At 48.1% G+C, this 18,920-nt stretch overlaps 1 protein-coding gene and 1 long non-coding RNA gene across 3 annotated transcripts in view; one reads left to right on the top strand and one right to left on the bottom strand.

Moving 5' to 3' along the window:
- The window catches only part of LRRC8C (leucine rich repeat containing 8 VRAC subunit C), a 23,096-nt gene extending 9,363 nt beyond the window's left edge, over window positions 1-13,733 (bottom strand). The window contains exon 1 of one of the 2 annotated variants that reach the window (XM_076340569.1): window positions 13,674-13,733. The gene's annotated coding sequence lies outside the window, so the exon portion shown is untranslated. Of the gene's footprint in view, window positions 1-10,005; window positions 10,067-13,673 lie in introns of those variants that run through there. The other variant, XM_076340568.1, reaches the window with a different exon arrangement.
- LOC143161457 (uncharacterized) lies at window positions 10,427-18,920 on the top strand. Its single transcript, XR_012995524.1, has 3 exons — window positions 10,427-10,916; window positions 16,233-16,280; window positions 16,861-18,920. It is a non-coding gene; the product is annotated as an uncharacterized LOC143161457 (long non-coding RNA).

Below are 18,920 nucleotides of genomic sequence, written 5' to 3'. Positions count from 1 at the left end.
AAGCCCTGGCTTCGGCTTAATGCTTCGCAAGTAGGCGCTGTGAGCTGCTCCCTGCCGCTTCGCGTCCACTGAACTTCTGTGACCTGCCTTGCAGCAGCACACGAGGGCCCCCAGTCAGAGACAGGGCCCACCATGCCAGATGGACATAAAAGTTTATAAACTCGACCTGTCTGAGATGTGTGTCATACACCCCCTCATCAAGCTGTATTCATCTTGCATCTTGAGAGACGCTTTACAAAGAAAAAACATATTAATACTCAGAGAAGTGCCCCCCTCGTACAACCCTGAACAAAACCACTTTTGGCTTCTAGCAGCTTCCAGGCTCCATGCTCCAGCCATTGTTAGGTGATGGTTGCTATTTTTAAGCAGATTCTCACAGAGTAACTTCATTCATTTTATGGAGCGTAACTGCGTGGATCGACACCAGCCCTCAGCAGAATTAGAGGGTACGCTGCTGGAGAGCGCTCTGTTACCGGTGAAAACCACTGCGCCGCTCCCACTCTGCCCCACCTCAGCTTTCAAGGCACAGTTTGTAGAGACACTGCGATTAAAAAAAGCACACTGAGTGAAACGGAAAGAAATAACTGGGAGGCCCTGCCTTTATCTCATCTGCGGCAGGTCCACTACCGCGCATTCCTCACCAAGGCAGACCCCCAGCAGCTCCCACCACCGCCCCCCGCCATGGCAAGATGGCCACCAGGCCGCCTGTGCCGTGCTGTCAGGAAAGCTGCCGACTGGTCTGCGCCCTTCTACAGGCAACGCTCGATATTACCGGTTGACACCAGCCAGCCTGTGCCCCGGCTATGGCCTCCTTGCCCAGCAAAGCCCAAAGGCCTGTCCCTGCGCCCTGCTGACCCTCATGCGACAGAGGAGCGGCGTCACTGCTGCTTCGTGTGCTGTAGGCGGGAGACCAGGACTTGCCAGAGCTGCGTTTGCCAACCTACAGGTGTTATTCACCAGAAGTCAAGCCCTCTGCTGTTTTGTTCTTCCAGTAGCGGTTACTCAATCATGTTGCCGTGCATTGAAGGAATCACTGTCATCCGTTCCTTGTTTTAGGGGAACGACTACAGCCGCACACCAGAATCGGGGCCCCTGGGTGCCGGACAGGCAATTAACATCCAGAACTTATTGGTTCGGTAGGGGCAGGATACGAATAACACACCAGAGGGAAAAAGGAGGAGGAATGCAGCTGGAGGAGAGAGACAACATTGCAGAAATAGTGACGTTTACAACTGGGAAGCATAAAAAGTTGGTGAGATTCCTTAAGCTGACTAGAAAAGATGTTTAAATGATTAGCCAGCTGACATTTAACCACATTTCCCTGACATCGCATCAACCCTCCTCAGACGTAGGATTAGCACCACCACCTCCTGAGAGTGGCACAGAGTCCAAGCAAGTCCCAGATGCTATGGACACGGCCCTGACCCCCCCACGGGGAAGGAGCTTTCCCCTTGGCGTGAGAGGCCTTGTGCTGATGGCTGCAGGGCCACAACTGCAGCCCGGCTGAGTATGCCGGGAAGGGTCAAGGCTGACATGTCCTCAAGAGACAATTCAGACTGGGACTGCTTGGTCTTTCACATCAGAGATCTACTGAAAGGAGAAAGTGCTGGGCTAAGCAAAACCCGCCCTCCCGGCTGTTTTAAACATACTGCATGTGTTAGGATAAATTATGAAATGCCTTTTGGGAATAGTGCTGCAAGTAGGTCTCTGGGTTGGTTCCCATACATGATTTATTGCATATTCATCTTCATTAAAGTAACAGAGCACAGCACATATTTAACACACAACGAGCTTGTGACCTGGTAGCGGAGACTCAGCAGAGCCCGAGTGCTGCGGGCCGCATGTGCAGGGGCTGCACTCCAGGACATGGCACTGCACACCCTCAACACCAACAGCCCGCTGTCCTCGGTTGTAAACATTTGTTGCTCTGCATAAACACCATGAAGTCACTTTTCAGGCGGTTGCGTGCTGTCTGGCCTCGGCCGCCTTGGCCCAGGAGCTGAAGTTAAGCTAAAGTGCTGCTCAGCGCAGGGCCTGAGGCCGCACTGAAAAGCAGAATTTTGCATTCTTACTTTGCCTGATTGGGAACTGCACACTGAGACAGTTAAATAAGCAGGGATAAGGGCGTTTTGCAGTCAGGTTCATGGTGATGTATTCTCAAATACCCAATTTAAACAAAATCACTGGTCTATGCAGAGCCCCAGGGCTTAGGGCCACAGCCTCCTCTAGCTGGGGCTGATAGGCACAGCCTGGCACAAAAATGGCTTGGTGCTACCATCATCAGTCATATTTTCTGTTGATTATAACTTTGCCAAATGCGTATTTTTGGGTGGGATTGGTCCCCAAAATGACCGTTAGGAAAAACCTGTCTAATTTAAAACAAAATTTAAATTAAGATCTAGCCAGCAATTGTTCAAACCATTTCTAGAAACAAGCTTAGGGGAACAACATTGGACTGTACAGACTACAAAACTTGTGGGTTTTTTATTTTAAGCTTTCCAGACCCCCCATGCCCCAAAATTTGGCCCGTGTATTGGGGACGCAGTTTTTACTGCAGTGTGAACAGCTGCCCACAGCTGGCTAATTTATAAACCTTTGGAAACTGTGGTTTTGCACGCGTCCTTTGATCTCAGCAGCTGAACACTTCATCTTCAGCGCGTGTCCAGGAGCCCCTCACAGCTCCTGGCCCTGCCCGTGCTGGCACCACAGATCACAGATAACGAACCTGCTTCACTTCATCACCTAACCAGGAGAGGACTAAAAGTGGACCCAGGGACAAGGCACCAAGTCTGGAAAACTGCGATTAGACTAAGGGGGAAATAAGATGATAAGGGCCTGAATTAGCAACTCCTAATTCCCAAGAGGTTGATGTTCCATCCTTATCTGTGTATTCTCACACACAATGTACGCGCAGCGAAATAATGTCTGAACTACCCTGGCATTCGGTTTTGGTAATTATCTTGCTCTATGTTTGCACTGACCAAAATGTCCAGCATTTTGGTAAGCGTAGGTGCTCGGTCAGTTCCCGTGTAACATAAGACAATACCTCTGCTACAAACTTCTCCCTGTATTTGAGGCATTTCAGGACACCAGTTTCCCTGCTAGGCTTTACAGCCATTGGTGTTTCCTGTAACATAAAATTTAATAAAAAATTTAAAAAACCCAAACAACCTGACAAAATTTTGTGGTTGGAAAAACTACCTTTGAATGCTGGCTGTTTGGGACTATAGCAAAAAAGTATCACATTGTTGCCACTTTTTCAAATGCGACAGGTTACTTTTTGTTCTGTTGACTGTAAGGGAGATTTTCATAGGAAGAAATACCATCATTCTGAAGTAAGAAATACAAACAAATGATGCTGTTGCTTAAACATAAATCCCATGTTAAAGAACTGGAAAGCCATTAAAACCAAACCATTTGCATCCAAACAGTTATTTTTAAAAGTCCATGTGTTTACTGTATTTTCAAACAAATTCATCTTCTTGGGGCTGAGGCTGGCGAGGAAATGTGACCTGGAGGAACAACAGAGCGTGAGTCAGGAGTCCCCAGTGGGACCCGGCCGTGGGCTCCCCGTGCTCCTGCTTTGGGCACGCCACATCGACCCGCCATGCCGCCGCTTCTCCAGCTGCAAAACAGAAAGGTATCTACTTTCTTTGCTACCTTTGGTGGGAAAGACGAATGAATAGTACTACAAAATCGTAACACGCTGCTTTTTCCAGTTCTCTGCAATGGTTGAGTCTAAATCGATAGCATGTCAAAACTTCCCTGCAAAGCCACTGGAGTTAATTTGATTTCCTACCACACATTACCAAAATTACGTGTCAGAGTTGGTATTAGTTTGCAATCCGGGGAGCAGACAAAATACAATCAGCCCATAGAAGACATTATTCCAGCACCCCCAATTTGGTGGTCCTACAAAACGTGTGCAAACCGTGTAGTTTTCACAGGGGCTGCACCTGCGCCGATGCGGATGAAAGCAGGCTGTCCCCTGCGTGACAGCCGTTCAGTGTAGAAACGGGGTTTCACTTCCAGGTGCGCTGATCGGAGAAGGCTAGGCTGTGCCACCCGAACTCCACCAGCACGGTCACAACCCAACTACTGGAAAACTGCCCTCCGTTACGCCAGCTGCCACAACCGAGCTTCCCCGGGGCCCCGGCTCTGCAGGTCCGCAACCGTGGGCAAGACTCCAATGAATCACCGGGGATTTAGTTGCTTGAGAAAACTGAAAAGGGTGTAACTTCCAGAAATTTGCTGAACACCTAGACCTTTTCCATTCTCTTCCCTCTGAGTTACTGAGGCCCACACTGCAAGCATCCAGCGTACATTTAGGTTTCGGCTGCCCCTCTGCCTAACACCCAGGAGGGAGCGTGGTGGATTCAGAGGCGGCAGTGAATCCCCCTGCTCTGCTGGTGGTACCATCCGCTGTGGCAGTGGAAGCTCAAAGGCCTGAATCCAGAACTCGGAGGAGACATAAGGGACGTAAAGAGGAGACATAAAGGACGTAAAAAGGAAGTAACTTTAATAAACTGCATTTCAAAATATACACTGCAATTTCCACCTACACATACAGTAAGTGCCGCTTTGGCAATGGATCCCGGACAATAACCTTGTTGTTTGTTTCAACTGAGTCATAGTACTTTTTCATGTATTACACACCAAAAAGACTTCCTATTGTCAGCAGCTCTTTGACTTTGACTCAGTTGGACTGAAGACAAAAAAATATTCAGGGCCAGATTCTGCCAGATAAAGCCTCAGTTAAATCAATAGGAGTTCTTTCTGTACCAAGCACATAGGCCTATGTGAAGATTTGGCTCTGCTGAGCTATTTGTCCAAATCTAAAGAAAAGTACACTCTATGCATTTCCATGTCAAAGACTACTTCAAAGGCAATACTTACCATTTTTCAGCTCTGGGAGTAACATTCTTAGTTTATCAGGGCTATCACTCAAGCTGCCGGCCCTCTTTCCAGAGCTGCAAAATGTTCTTAATGTGAGTGAAAACCTTTAACAGCAAACCAAAGCACTGAGCAAGAAACTACCCAGTAAGTGGTATTTTAGTACTCCTGAAATATGTCTAAATGATTGAGAAAAGTAAACTCACGTCAAGTTTTAATCAAAGTTACACCAGGTTTTCCACAAACACATATTTAACATACTCCGATAATGAAGACAGAAACAATGCCGTAGCATGTCATAGGACAGACAATATGACACAAACCAGTGCCATTCATTGTCAATGGAATAGTCAGGGGCCTCAGCCTAATACGAGTGCTCATAATAAAAAATGTCCCGCTGATATAATTAAAATTTAATTCCTAATTGGGACAGGAAGCACAAAGGGTCTATTCTGAGTCTTAAGCAGCTCAACCATCTGAAAAGTTAGTTAAAAACTTTTTATGCAGCAATTGAGCCAAAAACATTAAAGAAATGCCTGTTTTCATGATTTGTGAGACTTTTTCATATAAATGATCTTTTCTGCTCCCGCTTGCATGCTACAGAAGAGAGCTCTCTAAACTTTGTCATAATCTCATAAAACACGGATCCCAAAACACCTGGATAAGCATACAGATATTTTCAGCCTGAAACACAGCTGATGAATTTTCTTCCCCCCAAACCATCCTTTGCGACAAAAATCCCCAACAATAAAAATAAAGCTCATAGTCTCATCCATACTCTTGAAAGAGTAAGAAAGACTACATAGATAAATTCAAGCACATAAAATGGATGTGATCTACACATACCCGAAGATGAACGTGAAGAGCTACAGAATCGGAACCGCTGTTCACATAAGATGACTTCTAAAGATCATAAACTTCAGACACGTGGAAAACAAGAACTGTCTGCCTAAATTCTCTATTGGACTTTTTCAACGCAGTGTCCAGCCATGGCCCAACGAAGAAGGATTAGCTCTAAACTTGTTCCACCAAAAAGTCTGTCGCTGTATCATAAAACAGAAAGAAAGGCTGTTTCCATCAAGCCTAAACTCTGTGGGATCAAAGCAGTTGCCGGGGGGGGGGGGGTGTCTGACCACACTATAGCAGGTGTGCAGGTCTTTGAAATTATGTTGTCATGGGTAAATGCTGGCAAAGAGCAAATACTCTTTTTAATCACATTACACTTAACAAAGGGCTTTTCTGACAATATTGTCTGTGAACACCCATCTTGCTCAATAAGCTTGCATGAAAACTATCTACCCTGGGGACAGCTCATCGAGCATTCACATCAACTGGAAAATGAGATCTCTAACGGTGCTCGCTCAGAACACCAAACCTGCTTTCTGACAGCAACCTGCATCTCTGAGCTGTTGCATTCTGCTGTAAACCACACGCGTATCAGGATCTTACACCGCTGCACGCTCAGGGCAGGGCTTGACCTGTGCTCTGCTTCACCATATGCTCCAGAGCAAGCAATTAATCCAAGCTCCCACCTTGCTTTCAGTGATGAGTAAATAAAACTGGAAGTGTTCTCAGCACTTCGGTGGTCTTACTGCTGGCTTGTTGAATTTTGGATTCCCATCAATACAAAATCACTGTGTGCGATTGCCACTGAAGGAAGACGTGAGCTAGCGTCTCCATTTTCAGCAGATCATAGCTTAGCCCAGGATTTGAAGTTGGTATAAAAGGCTGGATGCTGCTCACCTGAAAGTCAATGGAAAAGTTAAAGTTTACTTTGACGGAGAGAGAAATGGATTTTTAATGTTACTCTACCGGACCAAATGTTTTCACATACGCTGGTTCAAATTCAGTGGAACTTTGAACGCTCGCTGTGACAGCAGCGTTAGCAACTTCCCATGGAGAACGGTGCCATTCTGCGCTTCAGGGGAGGCCTTTGTTTTACTTCAAAACCAAGAAAAAACGTGCACCGTATCTTAATGCAGGATTCTCCCAAACAAATGGAAAACGTGCAAAGCACATACACAGCACTATCCTAACTTTTAAAAATCTGACCTGATCAAACACTAGATTGTAAATCAATCCTTCGTGGGAGATGGAAACAGCGTGGACACAACCTCCATACTGGAAAAAAATGCCGAAAAAATCATCCTGGTCCAAGCCTATGACTCTCTAGATGATACAGTTGTAAAGTTTATGCTGTGTCTGATTAGCTGCTTGCGTCAGGCACTAAAATGTAAAACGAATACAGTGCAGGAACGCTGATCCAGGGTCTGTCAGGTTTAAAGACAGCTCTAAGACACTTTGCCTGCCTGGGGCTGGGAAGACAGCGATGCCTGCCCTGTATTACGAATGAAAGCAATGGAGCAAATGGCATACTCACACACGCCCAAGAAGGTGAATCAAACCTAGTGTCTTCCTAGCGGGGAAGAGATCTTAGAAACACAAACCCCAACAAAAGTCATCGCACTATAGCTGGAATTTGCATCAGAGTTTTGTCGCACAAGATCCCTGGGCAAACAGCTAAAGGATGAAGAAGAGAGTGAAGTTTCCATTATGTTGAGCATGTGAAATCCAACACTTGTTAACATTCTTCTGACAAATCGTTTTGGAAGGAGAATGGCTTCTTTGCTTTACTAAGTAAGGTTTTAAGGGAAGTATTTGAGGGTTCTCTTTTTTTCCCCCCCCCCTGAGGTAAATAGTTTCATTTTCAGGGTTTTCTTTAATGTAAAGCCCCTCCCCTGCCCTTCACAACTCTGTGACAATGAGGACAATATCTTTTCACTGAATTTTCTCAAAGAGGAAAAAATCCTGTAAAATTAAACTCTAGCTCCTGTTATTGTGAATTGTTTGGACGGTAATCGAAAGTTTTTTTACTTCCCACAGCATTCAGAAAGGCTTGGGCTGGGAAGTGCCTTTCTGGTGGTGAATAGGGGCCACTTCAACCAGTTGCAACTGAGGTCAATGGACAATCAGGGGAACTGCTCCTCCCAGCACTCCCTGACCCAGTTCATTATTTTGGGTCTCACTGTGTCGTCACTCTGGCGCTAAGGCCACCTGAATATTGTTTAACCCTTTCTACTGCCCAGCCCGGATGCCGTCCCCTCCCAGTCAGAGCCCCTTATTGTGGGCCTCAAAAAACAGATACCGAGGTGGGATGCAGCTGCCTCAGGAAATAAACTCGAACGGGTACAGGAACTGATGGCAAGATAGCACCAAGCACCGAGGCAAGGAACTTGTGTGAAGAATTCAGCAGTCTCTGCTTTTGTTCTTCACTGACAACCAGCACTGGCCTTTTCCAACACTGGGCATAAAGTAACTAGATTTTTAGGCTTTCCATCAGAAAGTTTCTTTCTAAAACTGCTTACGAGAGTAAATAATAACAAAAAACCCACAGAAAGTTATATTACGGTAAAACCTCCAGCGGGGCCCGTTAGTATTCAGACTGGAAGAAAACAGCATCACGGCTGCCACACATTTAGCAAACTCAGAATGCAACTGGAAAAGGAAATGATTCAGAAACCACAGGTGCTCAGCACCAGGCTGCTGCGCCTCGCTGGCAACCCCTGGGCACAGGCACTCGCGAGACAGCAGGAATCCAAGGCCAGGTTAAAATTAGGGATCAACGCGGAACTGTGCTCAGCCCGGCTCTCGATGCTGATCTGCACCACGGGGGCAAACAGGCATTTCCAGGAGAAGAGCGAGTCCGGGGGAGTGAGTGCTACCCTCCTGACTGCTTTCATCATGCCAAAAAGAAAAGTAAAAGCAGGTCTAATATACCGGGGGGGAGGGGAAATATGCGTACTTGGTTGAATTGGGACGGGAGATTTTTTAATTATTATTTATTTCCAACGTTACCATCTTTTTCTCCACTATCTTGCAAAGCACCTTTCTGCCTGTCCAGTTTTTTACAGCATCATTCAAGCCTACAGTGCTCTGTGGGAGCAAACATGTACACGTGTGTCTTCAAACACTGCTGCTCATAATACTGAGTCTTTCCTCACAGAAAGTTCTTATTCCAAAAGCAAAAAAATTAAAAAAGGCAAGCCAGAACTCACACACTTATCTGTGCAACAAAATTCCTCACTTTTAAACGTTTTCACCCTAATGAAATTCTAGTAGGATACATTCGGCAGCCTTTCATAAGCTTCTCATTTTGCTTGGTCAACTCTTTCCAGTGAACTGGACAAACTGCATTTCGTGAATAATGAACAAAACCGCCCATCACACTGCGACAAGGCAGAGTTGGTTTTAAACCAATTTAAAAATCAGGAACGCGTTTTGTTGTTTTGTTTTGGTGTTGTTTTTTTTTTTTTAAATCTCTTCGAAAACAGAGCCACGAACGCCGGAGCCTCGCAGTGCCGCCGGGGGCTGCGCTCCCCTCCCGATCCGGCGGCAGGGACCCGCCAGGACCCTCTGGGGCGCGGAGACGCTGCGCGGCCCCCGCGGAGGGACCGCGCTCCCCGCATCCCCTCTGCCCGCCGGCGGGCGCGGTGGGAGCGCGGCTGAACCGCCGCCTGCCCGGAGCCTCCCCGTAATGCGCGTTGGTTTGCGGGGGGGGGGGGGGGGAGGTCGGGGAAAATACCGTCGAGGGCTTCCCTCGAGCCGCCCGTCTCCACGGCGACCGTTTCGCCTCCCCCCCCGCCGACCCCGCTCCCGGGGAAGCGCCGCTGGGCTCCGAGCCGCCGCACCGCGGGGCACCCCCGGGGCCGCCCCAGCGCCGCGGCCCGGCAGCGGGGGGACCCTCCCGGCAGGGGATGGGGTGGGATGGGGCGGGGGGGGCTGCCACGGCCGCTTCCCGGCGCCCCTCCGCGGGGGAGGACGCGGCGGCGATCCCAGATAAAGTTTGGCCGCCCCGGCGCTGCCCAGCGACGGGGGCAGCACCGCCGATGCCGCCGGAGGGCAGAGCGGCGCCCCCGCAGCCGCTGCCTGGGCCAGGCCGGGCGGGGTCTCTTCTCCCCGCGGGGGCGCAGCGCCCGGCCCCGCGGCGGCTCCGGCCCCGCGCGGTCCCCCGCGGCCCCCTCCCCGCGGCGATGCCCCGGCCCCGGCGCGGCCCCGCCCGGCGTGGGCAGCGGAGGGCCCGGGGAGAGGCAGGCCGGGCGCGGCAGCGCCTACCTGGTGCGCGTCCGGGCGGGGGGCGCGGGGTCACGGGCGGCGGCGGCCGGGCGGGAGCGCGATCATGCCGCGGCGCGGGGCTGAGCGGGGCGAGCAGAGCAGGGCAGGGCCGGGCCGGGCCGGGCCGGGCCGGGCGGGGCGGGGAGGCCGCCTGCAGCCGCGCTCCTCCCGCCGCCGCTCCGCCCCCCGCCGCCGCGGGGCCACGTCTCCGGTCTGACGCACGCGGCGGCGGCGGCCGGGGGGCGCCGCTCGGGCCGGGCCGGGCCGGGCAGCCCCCGCTGGCGGCGGCGCTCCGGGCGTGCCGCCCCGCAGGCCCGGCCGCGGCGGGCAGGACAGCCGCGCTCCGCCCGCCCCCCCGCTCCCCCGGAGGCCGGGCGGGAGGCGGCCGCTAACGGTAACCGGCAGCCGAGGCCTCCGGGAGGGCCCGCGGCATCCCCGGCCGACAGCGGCGCCCGGACGGAGCTGCGAGGCGGGGGCCGGCTGAACAAACGCGGCATGAACAGGCTGGGCTCGGGGGTTGTTTTTTCTCCTCCGCGAAGCGCAGTTGGTGCCGCGGGAAGTAATTGGGGGCGGAGGGGAGCCGCGAGCGGCCGTCCCCGCGCTGGCGGGCGGCTTCGGTCGGTGGCTGGAGGATGACAGGAGAAATTGTTATGGAAAGAGGCACAGGGCCGTGGAAAGACTATAAAGAGACCAGGCTGTAAAGCGCCTGGGATTGCATTAACAATAGAAGAGTGTCTCAAAGAGTGACAATTGGAAACACAAACTTCTGGCCCGGCAGTTCAAGAAGCGCAGACTGAAAACTGCTGCTGAAAGAAACCACATATTTGAAGGGACTTTTCTCTGACATTTCCGAGAAAGATTTACATCTCTGGCAGAACGAAGAGACGGGACAAATTCTGCATCAGAGGGAGGTACTTGCCCTGTAATCTTTGGGATAGCACGTGTATCCCCTTAGGGACAGTACAAATATGTAAACAAAGAAATACAAATATATAAGCCCACTGGGGGGGAGTTAATGGAAACAAATAGAACATGAGGCATCACAGCTGTTTTGCTGCAAAAATATTAACTGGATTGGGATGTGGTCCGAAGGTCTGCCACGGATAGCTGCGGGTAATTCTGACTTCGTGTACTTTCTGACCCATCTGCTTCAGGGACTGCTGAGGGCAGACTCGGGTTCCTCATTTGGGAATCACTGATGTGATTTATAGCTGTGGGAGTTCAGCTCATCATTTGAAATGTTTGCTTAAGTGCTTCGCCGTGCAGAGCTGCTTTCCTCAGCTGAAGCCTCGAGGCTTTCTGAGGCACCTCAAGAAATGAGGGTCTGAATCTGGCAGGAGCTGGAAGAGGTTGTTGGCGTAGCTCCCTCGCAGTTCTTCAGAGCCGCCAGCCTAAAAGATTTTGGCAGTATTGCAACATTCTGTAATTTTAAGCGTTAGCCCCATGCTTTGGGGGATATGGCTGAGGAGTAAAACAGGACAAATGAGCAAGGTTTCCATACAGACAAAAGCACTGGCTTTCTTTTCTGAGCTACAGAAATGGTTATGGTGACTGCTGCGTTCATTTTCTTTTTATTGGTTTCTTTCCATTACTCTTAACTCCTGGCAGCAGCTTAGAGAATCCCTCCCTGTCCTGGATGGTTTCTTCTGTCAAACATTTGCAGGCACTTGTTCCATTCACCCTTTCGTCATCACTTAGCTCATTTAATCTTTTCTCATAAGTCAGTCCCTCCTGTTACTTAATCATGGTGCTGCTTTTCCCTGAACTCCCTCTCAGTTGCTCGTTTATTTTACAGTGACATGGTGGCCAGTAATCCTGCCATTGTTAACGTTTCCTGTTGTGGACTTTTGGGTTATTTTTGTTCCGAGTTGCTGCAGTACTTGGAGGACTGAGCTAAGCTTCCCCTCTGAAGAATAATTACAGGCAAGGTCACTGATACTGCAGTAGAAAACATCGTCCGTGGATAATTATAGCTGATGGGTTTGGGGATGGAGGCTTAGTGCAGTTCTGGTATGTGAGCTTCTGGTGGAAGAAGGCCCAAAAATTCATGTTTGATATTAAACGCACAATTGGGGCTCCAGATACCTTTGCTCCACTGGAAAGATTTTGCTGCCTGCAGAAAACCGTAATTTATTTGTGAATTCCTGCATTATTTTCTTTAAGACCATCTAGCAGGTGAAGTCTTAAGTAATTTTGTGGTATTTATTTTACTAAAAGTATTGTTTCTACCAAAATCATAGGCAACAGAGACAGGATTCAACCATCTGCACGGCTGAATGACTGTATGACTGCAAGTTTTTGACACCCTTCGATTGTTTTTCATTGACTCCAGAGGAACGCGGGACAGGTCACATAAGAAATGCCATTCCTGCAAACTTGGTGCATTTGCCTTTACTGTCGATTGTCCTGTTCTGTCATTCATGATTTACAAACTCCAGAACTGTTATTGCTGCTACCTTGCAGTACTTGCACTACAACAGAACCGAGAGTAGCGCTGGTTTGCATCCGAGTTAAAACTATCACAAGCCAGCCTCCAAACCCAGTTGGACACAGGGGCAGATCGCACCGCCAGTGCTTACATGACAGTTATCCCCCATTCGTGTACCCGTGGGCCGATTCCCGAGTGTGATCCGGGTTCAGGATGCCCAGTCCTGAAGTCTTTGCTCAGCACCAACATAGCATCTGCCAGGATACAGCCCCCACCTTCTACTGATTCCTGCTCAGGGTTTTGTTTTTTCTTTTCCTCTCCAATCCCCTGATAATTTGAGGATGCACCCTGAAAAAACTCAAAGCCATCCCATACCCAAAAGTCTGCGGTCCCAAGAGCAGCCCTGAAGCTGGGGCTGAAGGGATGGTGCTGCGCAGAGCTTGACAGACCACATCCCCTCTCAGCTTCAGGAGGGATCGGGGCAAGAAAACAGGGGTTTGAGTGCAAGAGCTTTGTCTATACTTGGAAAGACACCCACAATGAAAATGCTTTCCATCAGTCATCTCTCCAACAACTGTTGAAAACAGCATAATCTGCTAACACAGAAAAGCTAAATTGCTTTCAGACGAAGTACTGCAAAACTGCTTCTGTGATTTGATTCAGCTCAAATCCAAAACGCATGATTTGACAGCTCTAGTGCTTCATAGCTGCTTGAAGTTTCTGTCAAAGTTTATCTTTTCCCCTAGTTTGCTTTTCTCTAGTTTTACATTTTAACCCCTCTCCCCCCAGATCAGTGTTTTTGAAATACGAATTCTATGTGCACCAGATGTTTAAATAATAGCAGCGCACTGGAAATACAAACTTTTAAAATAAATTGCATGGATGCTATGGGGTGAGTCTGGGCAGGAGAAGCAAAGCTTCAGAGCAGAGTGAAGAATACGCTCTCATTTCTTAAGCACGCAGCATTTTCTACGTACTAAAACCTGCTTTAATCAGAAAGAAAACACAGAAAGGATGTTTAATCTCATGAGCTCTTTTGTTGTTCCTAAGTAAAGAGGAGCCACATTCATCACTGGTATGATTACAATGAAAGCAGTGCAATTCCATCAGGGAAGAATTTGGCCCAACTAATTCTCTGTAGAGAAGCTATTGACAGCTGTCCCCATGTACCTCATATTGTTGAGAAAACAGAGAGCTAAAGACATGCCAAAAGAAACAGGACTAACTCCCATTTTCTGACCTTTGGCTGAACCGGAGCTCCTGGATTTGAACGATGCTTTACCTCTGTTACGCTTCTGATCATCTTTAGGTTTTCTTCAGTGATCTGTCTGAAAACATCTTCCTAACTGGGGAGCTACGCAGCTATGCTTGGTACGGCTATTGCAGCTCTGAGCCGTGTGCTTCACAGGATACAGCATCTTACCTAATTTTAGAAGTGATGCAATGAGTGGGGGCAGCTCACGTGAGGCAGGAGGGATGGAGCCCAGCAGCCAGAGCTCAGAACAAGCACTTTATAATTACTCCATGCTACTTTCAAAATAACGGAGGCTTTTGTTACTACCAATGCACCTTTATGGGTGTGATCAAATAAACAAGCGGTAGCAAGGACAAAAACACTTCTAGGGAGGATATTAGGACAAGAGTCAATCACCAGGCTTGCTGTCCTCAGGTGGTAGCTGAGGCTGCCCCAGGTCCTACCTCCCAGCCTTCCCCCCAGTCTCTGCCCCCTCTGATGTCCTCTACTGAAATGCTGTAGCTGGTCTGACACGCGTACAGGCTTTTTTCTACATGGGCACCATCTCTTACCCTCATTCAAGCACCCACAGAGAGATGGCTTAATTCAAGTGTTTGATTGCTCTCATACTTGGTTTTCTCAACAGCCTTCTGCCCCTCGCACAAGCCAGACCGCGATACTCGCAGAGCCAGTCTGCTCATAACCAAATTTATGCACAGAATCTATAAATCAATACAAAGCAGGTCTACTTTTAGGGAAGTCTCTACTTGCCAGAGCAGTGACCTATCCTGACCGGTATCCTGGCTCCGATGCTGTGTTGGCCTGAGTCACTGGTTACATGGCATGCTCCCCCCGGCTGACATCCTGCGAAGAGATAACAGACTGTCGGTGGTGGTCCACTTTGCATCATGCTTTGGGCTTGGATGTTTCAAGGAGGATTCAAGTCTTTCACTGTCATTAGACCTCAGCTTGGAATGTTTTTCCCTAGTTCTGCCCCCCCCCCTCCCCCCCAAATTCCACCGTTGAATTACACACCTTTTTGTCCACCATCTTTAAACAGTTATTTGCAGATCTTTTACTGCTAGCAAACTTGCGTCAATAAATCATAATTTAAAAACACAAACAGCACATTCTTAATGAAAATATCCTTTTACACATCTAAATGATAAAGTAAATGTTTGAGAAACAGGTCCCTAATTTTTTTTATGGTATTTTAAAACAGTAATCTCAAAATAAACAAAAAGGAATGTTTGTTAATCATCTGGAATTTTTAATTTCCTATTTTGCATGGGAACCTGAGTAATCAGACATACGGTATGCTTGTTAGCTGGGAAAGGGTCAGGATTAGGGTAGGTTCTCAAAATTAGAAAGCACTAAAATATAGCAGCAGTCTTGGCTGCCTAAACTTAAAATAAACAATGTTTTGCATTAATTGTTGGAACAGATCAACACTGAAAAAAACCCACACGTTTAAATGATTCTCTGAAATACAGTGCCTGGCAGGAGAGAGGAAGTCTTAAGGGATTGGGGATGAGCTAGTCAATAATTTACCTGCAAAGGGGATTATCTGATACAGATACAGCTGACAAGGAGCAAAATATGAAGTATTGTTTGGTGGCTTCTGTATGAGCTCAGTAGCTTTAAGTCGTGGGATTCCCAATGCAGAAGAGTCCGGTCAGATAAAAGTAATCACATTTTTGGATTTATAGTGCTAAACATCACTGAGCTATTAGGCAGTAAAAGTATGTTCTGGTCTAAGTTTTCATGCCCAGCGTGGAAGCGCAGTTCGTAGGCCGTACGGCTGCCATCAGTGGAGGTACGATAGAATGAACATCTCCGCATCGTCATTCTAGTTTGGTACCAGTCTGATTCACTAGTGTAATGGCAGAAGACAGCTCCCAACACTCTCCTGCGTCATTAAGACTAGGCCCGCGCAGAGGATGCACGGATACATGTTTTGCTGCTTATACATGACGCAGGTCCAGGCCGCCACTACTTCCGACAGCGGAAGTCGGCATACATCCTGCACTGTGCTTCGTGCGTATTCATCAGCTGACAGTCGCTTACGTGGAATGCATCTGACCCCGCTGCAATTATGCCTGCTATGTTCAGACTTGCCCCCATTTCAACACACGCAGTTAAAAGGTTTTTTTCCCCTCTGTTGTTTTTCAATCATATGTTTGACCCTTGCACTTCACTAGGGATCAGTTTGAATCCAACTATTGGGGGAAAAAAAAAACCCCACCACCAAAAAGCTTAGGGATAGTTTACAATTTCAACTCTGGCTACTTCACAGTACTTCAGCAGGGGAACAACCCAAAAGACAATGTACTTCACTGCTCCAGGATGCCTTTGGTACAAAGAGCCATGGTGGGCACAGCCTCCGAAGCAGGTAACCTTACAGGAGAGTGAGTAGTGTTCAGGAAGAACGTTCCGAACAGTCTTTAGTGGTGAAAGGGCACAAATAACAGAAATCTGTGGCCTACACTAATTGTCAGTCCAACCATTCAGGCATCATACAGACAGCATGCACCTGACTCTCACTTTTACTTTCCCCTTTCCTAGGTTGTCAACGGTTGACTCTCCCCTGGGACTACACACCAATGCAGCTAGGTCAGTGACTCCACGTTTAAAAGTCTTTGTTGTTACTTCTAGAAGTGCTTTTGTATCCTCCAAGCTCTGGCTGTGAGCCATTCACACAGCTGAAAGATCATAGTCCAAGGGCTTTGTTCTTCCCTTCTCACAGCTGTAGGTGTTTCTGGTGGATGTGATTTACAGAGTTGTCCAAGCAGTCCGGGCTGCATTGCCAGAAGTTTTATCTATATGGACAACTGTCACACGAAAGTATTTAGAATTAAGGCTGTGTGTATTTGCATATACATACACATATGCTTACATACTAAAACAAGTCTGCATGCAGCTGAAATGAGAGATAAGATTGTTTACTGTAGCACAAACGTAAGGGGATGAAACATCCATGCAAGCTGTTTTGGTCTAGCTGGTGGTTGGACTGTATATGCTACAATGACTCTTTGTTCAGCAAGAGGCTAACGATTATATACTTACACTTGAGACCTTTAAGACTCAGACTATGCAGTAGAAAACGTCCCCTTTAGACTGGCTGATAATAATTTAAGAGACTGAACTGTGCGTTTTTCTATGCCTGGCTTCATCTGCTGCATTGCATTTTTAGAGCACTGTATATGACAAACCTTCCAGGAATCCCAAACACCAATGGAAGTTCCACTGAATCACTTGAAGCAGCTGAAGAACACCATCAGTGAGGCCACACAACTGGGTGGAATGTGATGAATTTCCAGGAATAGGATTGTTTCCCGGAGATTATTGTGTAAAATACAAGTATAAAGAGGGAACAAAGGTAATGCTGAGTGTCTCTGCACCACTAGGCTATTTTAGATTGTGAAAAGAAGAATGAAGAAAACAGACATGTTAGAAGACCTTTGCTAAGCTAACAGGAAGCCTGTATGTCAAGAGCAAACCCTGAAACAAAACAGTACAAAATTATCTCAGCGTAAAATGTAATCTCTCCGTGATTTTATCTTACGAAACCAAATCCACTTTTAGCTTGAATGCAGTGCTAACGGAGAGGTTAAGAGCTCTATGTCCATGCTTCCTTCTAGCAATAATAAAGGAACGACTAGGTAAAAGGCAATAATTATATAGAAACAGGTGAACTCTGCAGGTCTGAGGGGAAAGGAGAGCAGTGCATTTCGGGGTTCAAAAGCAATAGAAAACCCATCCATTCAGGTTCATTAAGAAGTCAGTTCTGCCGACTAGAACCCACATTGAAGCAGTGGTTAAGCAGATCACTTTCAAAGGAAAGTGCCACACAGCACGTGCAAAAGTTTGGCCTCTGGATATAATGAAAACAATCCTCCCAGTAGAGCCTTCTGCTTTCTTCCTTCAGGGAACCTTTGCTCCAACATGCTGGAGGAAATCTTACTTTTAAATAAGTTGACTCTTAGAGGTGCCAAATCTAGTACGGTTTCAACCCTGGAAGTGTTTGCTTCTCAGCTTTACCAAGCACAGCTCAGGTCCTGACACTGGCTATTGGTGAGTAAAGGCTGCAACTTCTACTAAGACATCAGGTGTCAAACCCAGGTGACATCGTGGTTACTGTCCAGTGTTTGCACACTTCCAATTTCAGGTGGTCTTTCCACCAGATACAAAGGTGCTTGGATGGAACACAAAAACTAGGTATAGCATTTCGTGAAAGAGGTTTTCAAATGCTCTCATATTTCTGTTACTCATTTACTTTTTGGTCCAGCAGAGAGAGAGAGGCAGGAACGTGAAAACCCCACTTATATGAGTGAAAGGGTACGCAACTAGACACAGCTTATCAAGGGTTAAAGAACAATGACACGATACTACAGTTATTTTTCATATCTACTTACTGCAGAGAGCAGCCTGTCTCCATACAGCTAAACTCCCTTATTGCCACCAACAGGGCTGCATCCAAACTGCCAGCTGGAAACAGTCGCTGGCCTGTGCTGCCCAGAGTATTGCTGGGAAGGGTGCAGACCAGCCCAGAGCTGTGCCATAGACTCTACCGCAATTCGCGGCATGAATAGAGAGCATGCTAGTGCTTGGGCCTCTGCCCCAGGCCCGTTTAGCTTACCCATGCAGACATTGTCTGCATAGCTGCAGAAATATTTGCACGCAGGGAGAGGGAAGGAGAGGGCAGGAGAGCCATCTCCCTCAGCAGTACCATCAAGTTTGTGCCAGCTCACACTATTCATGGAATTTCAGCTTAGCCCTGACGACAGCACTGTATGCCAGATAGATAGCCCTCCTCCAGACTTGCATCGGGAAAACACAGCGCTGTCAGTCTACCAAAGGTGATATATCGGCTCTGCACAGGAAACAGAAGCAGAACTTTTTCGCCCTGCACCTATATCTCAGTGGCGTGGCCTTTAGTCTCTGGATCGCAGTATGACTCCCACACACAAGGCACCACTGTGCAGAGATCCTGAGCCAGTCCAGATGAGCTGGGAGAGCTGCCTGGCACAGCCCATGGGCCTAGCTTATAGCCCAGAAGCAGTCAAGCTGCATTAGCTAAAAAGGAGACAGCAATGCACAGCAGCTCAGCCAGAACAGAGGGCAGTCTGCATTCCTTCTCCTGGCAAGTCTCTTGACAGCAAGTGAGAGGACAACTCCTACGGGGGGGGGGGGGAGTTTGTAAAGTACTGTTTCTTTTTCTTCCAGTCTAACAAATAAAAACGTATTACTGGC

Source organism: Aptenodytes patagonicus, chromosome 5, assembly GCF_965638725.1.
Source record: "Aptenodytes patagonicus chromosome 5, bAptPat1.pri.cur, whole genome shotgun sequence".
Taxonomy (NCBI): domain Eukaryota; kingdom Metazoa; phylum Chordata; class Aves; order Sphenisciformes; family Spheniscidae; genus Aptenodytes; species Aptenodytes patagonicus.
This window is presented reverse-complemented; position numbering and strand designations above follow the sequence as displayed.